Here is a 4,040-nt window from a genome sequence, read left to right as displayed (position 1 = left end):
AAGTAAAGGTCACCAACCCATCAAGCATCAATAGGAGAAATGAGAGAGAAAAAATTAAAGCAAAACTTACCAAGCTCCACCCTGGCTCCGCCCTCCGAACGTAGAATTTAGTCCATCAGCATAACCACCGGTTCACCTATAAAAATAAATCAAGCCGGTAAATTAAGCTGATAAGAACAGAGTAAAAACTTTTTATTTCAACAATGTTTTGTGCCGCTTACATGAATACTGATATATTCGCAGCTGGACTTTTTCCACAACATTCGTGGTCTGACAGTTTTCCAATTCCAGTGTTACAAAATAAAATAAGAAAAAAAAACAATTATTTACAGACAATTTTCCAGAAATATATTACAGAGAATTTTTTTACAGCGTATATATAAATGTATTTACAGGATATTTACAGAGTTCGCATAACAGTTTTCACACTGTCCTACATGATTGCTTGATAGAGGGTAGCACAAATATGCTGTCATTTAAGAAAGTGTACCCGTTGGGGCCTGTGAAAATTTTAGTCTTTGGTGACTTTTAGTTAATTTACTAATTGTTGACTTGGCAACGTGCTTGCCATGGGATTTGCCGTTGTCCAGTGAGATGTTCTATGTAGATGTCCCGGGTACTGCGGATGGTGTCGCTGACGATAAATCGGCGCATCTGGCTGGCATATTTTTTGGAGCATAGTCTCCGGATGATCCGGTCGTTCTATGGATCCCATGATCCAAGAGCTCCAACCACGATGGCTTCAACACGTACATCAGCGAAGCGGGATCGAAGGAGTTCAGCGGCGGCAGCATATTTTTCCTCCTTTTCACTGCGAGCAGCTTCAAATGAAGAGAGGCGGTTATCGAATGGGACCGTCACATCTAGAATGAGTGCCGAGTTATCCTTAACGAGCACAAGATCTGGTCGTAGTGTGGTGTCTGCGATACATTGGTTTTCGGAAAAGACACTCCATCTACCCATCGCGGCCTTCTTGATCCGATGTACAATCGCATTGTGCCGGACTTGATAATTGCGGCTATAGCGCATACAATGTCCTGCGACGCGAGGAAGATTCTCAAGGGGGCGGTCACAACGTCGACATCCTTTTGCTCCTGGGTTGGCACGTTTATTGGCATTGAGTGGTACTAAATTGAGGCGGGCACGGTGAATAAACCGCCAGTCTGCAAACCTGGTGTAATCACCGGCTCGGAAAAAATGGCAGCTAGCACGGGAAACGGAGGCACATTCGACGGCTTTTCCCTGGTTGGGGAGAGCAATGAGCCTTGCAGTACGTTCAGCACGCCAAGCTTTTCGTAGGATCCGGAAGATGCTTTGCCGCATGCTCGGTTCTATGGTAGCATCTTTGTAGGAGAGCGAAGCCCGGTGATCTAGTTGAACGTTCCAGGTGATCCCTAGCCGACGGGAGGCAGCACGAGCTAGTGACCATGGAGATGTTGAAGAGTTGGATGTCCCTCTGAACGGTCCAGAGTCGTCAGCCAAGAGGAAGAGGCCTATGTCGTTGGGAGAAGGAGGGCATCCGATCCTCTGGGTAATAAAGCATTCCAGGTCTGCCCAGGCCATGTCTTTAACGGTGGTATCTCGGGATGTAAGAAGCTTGAAGGCGCTGTCAATGAGTGCGATGTCAGAGTCTTCAGCAGCCATCGGCACACCAAAGCAGCCCGCAGCAGAATCTCCGTACAAGTACTCATTGGCTGCTTCCGGAGGGACGTAGATGGTCTTTTTGAGTAGGGGTCGTAGGAAGTCGTCTAGTCGAGTCCAGGCACCTTTCTTGAGACGGGCAGTCCTCATGTCGAAAGACAGTGCAGGGTAGAAAAAGGCCTTGAGAGCATCAATTTTTTGCCAAGGTGCCAGGGCGGATTCCATGATCTGACAGGAGCGCATGTAGTTGGCAAGAGCATCGATGTCAGAGGGAATCTCGTGGCTTTCCTAAGAAAGAAGCAGCATCTCCATCGGTAAGGTGCGGAAAGGTGATGCCGTATAGGGAGAATGATGTGGGTCGTGTCCCAGTGGGCCGCTGACCGGAGAGGTGTAGAGAGAAGCATTTGTCAGGGTTGAATTTAAGTGACAGCTTCTCTGCGAAGTCTGCAGCCAGGTCGAGTAGGCATTGAAGTTCCGTTGGAGATTGCGCTAACAGCAGCAAGTCGTCTGCGTAAGCAAGCACTCGGTGTACAGCAGAGGATCCTTGGATGGCAGTGACAAGAGGGTTGATGGTCAGGTTAAAGAGCAGACCACTCAACGGACAGCCTTGACGGACTCCTCTCGTGACGGGAATGGGGTCAGTGGCGCCATCGGTGCATAGGAATTGAGTAGCTGTTTCCGCATACATTGACCGGACGATGTTGACAATCGGCGCACCTGCTCCAGACGCAGACAGGGCATCAAGGGTGGCATGATGTTGGACGGACCCAAAGGCATCAGAGAGGTCAAGGGAAGCAATGCAGATCTCGTGGCCGGAACGTACAGCACGGCGGATCCTGTTCTCCAGGATGAAGTTGTGCTCAAACACTCCATCATAAGGCATGAAGCCCTTCTGGCAGGGTGAGAGCACAGTGTTGGCACAGAACCACGTTGTCAGTCGTCTGGCGATACATCCAGAGAATAGTTTGGCCATGGTGCAGCTGAGGGTGATCGGCAGCCAGTTCCGGAGGTCATTGGGATCCCTTTTCTTAAAGATGAGCACGGACGAGGTCGACTTCCAAGAGTCGGGAATGCGCTGAGCCCTCACGCAGATGTTAAAAATGAAAGCAAGGATGTTGCAGTCGGGGTCCAGTGTCTTCCAGTGCTGGTAAGTTAGCCTGTCGGGTCCAGGGGCGGTGTTTTCACATGCATGCAGGCGGGAGGCAACTTCGGAGGGTGTGAAGTTGGAGAGGTCAAGCTCAGGAGCCAGGCAGTCTGGCGGAGTGAAGAAGGACGAGTCAATCAGGTCAGGGAAGGCCTCAGAGGAAAAATGGTCAAACACTGAGGTCCGGTCTAGAGGACATTTTTGAGATTCCCTTTCCGTGATGAGCCTCATCGCACGTCTTCTATTTCTCCGGTAGAATCGTTGAATGGCCCTGGGTCACTTGCCGAGATGGGTGAGGAAGGAGGAGGGCGGGCACTTGGCAGAGGTAACTTAAGGGGGTCCCGGGCCTCAGAGATGATGTCATCCAGGATCTCTTCAAATCTGCGCCAGTTCGTGGACAGGTCACAGAACAGCATCTGAACTAATCCGGAGCGGAAATGGGCTAGTGGAGAATCCAGGTCCTCAGGTGTGTCAGGAGGAGGAGCAGAGTCGTCGATGGGGGCATCCATGGCGTCGTCGTCAGCAGTAGCAGTATCAGCAGGTATGACATCAGTGGAGTCATTGGCCGGGGAGGTGAAGGTGTCCTGGGATCCATCTGTAGATTGTGTGGGGTGATGGTATGAAGGCAGGGATGCAGGTAGTGTCTCGAAGTAAGTAGTGGTACCAGGTCTAGAGGAGATGGGGGGAGGAGGTCCTCCGAGATTTCCAGTATTAGCAGGAGATGAGGTAGGAGACGTATTCGTCAGTAAAGTGGAGGCAGTAGCAGATGGGGAGGGAGGAGCAGGATCCGTGCGGTGGTGTCGACGTCGCGGTCTCTGACGGGGACGTGCAGGCAGCGGTTGTGTTCTGTTGGCATTGAGTCTCACGCTTGTGTCGTGCCTGGTGGTTGAGAAAGCCACCTCTCGTCTGGCAGGAGAAGTCGCAGTGGGGGCAACTCCATCTGTGAGTGATGCCGGAGGTGACGACAACGGGGTGGTCTCTGAAACATTGGTGTTGTGACACACGAGATGGAATCATCAGCCGGCAGTGCGCGCACCAGTTGCGCGTCTGGGAGACATCAATGTTGTGGGCATAGAGAAGGTGTCTACAGAGGGAGTGGCGAAGTTGCGACCATGCTCTAGCATGAAAGGTACGTGTGCATCCCTCCTCGGTGCAGTGGAGAGTGTCAGACATCGGGAAGATCAGATGAACCTCGGACTCCTGTCTGCAGGTGGAGTGTGGGAAAGCAGATGTCACGGAGGCGTTGGTCGCAAGA

At 51.4% G+C, this 4,040-nt stretch overlaps 1 pseudogene; it reads right to left on the bottom strand.

Moving 5' to 3' along the window:
- Positions 1 to 325: 325 nt before the first annotated feature.
- Positions 326 to 1,946, bottom strand: LOC146994513 (uncharacterized; annotated as a pseudogene).
- Between the last annotated feature and the right edge of the window lie 2,094 nt (positions 1,947 to 4,040).

Source organism: Stegodyphus dumicola, chromosome 11 (genome assembly GCF_044657685.1).
Source record: "Stegodyphus dumicola isolate Sdum_Otavi_A_Nest chromosome 11, ASM4465768v1".
Taxonomy (NCBI): domain Eukaryota; kingdom Metazoa; phylum Arthropoda; class Arachnida; order Araneae; family Eresidae; genus Stegodyphus; species Stegodyphus dumicola.
This window is presented reverse-complemented; position numbering and strand designations above follow the sequence as displayed.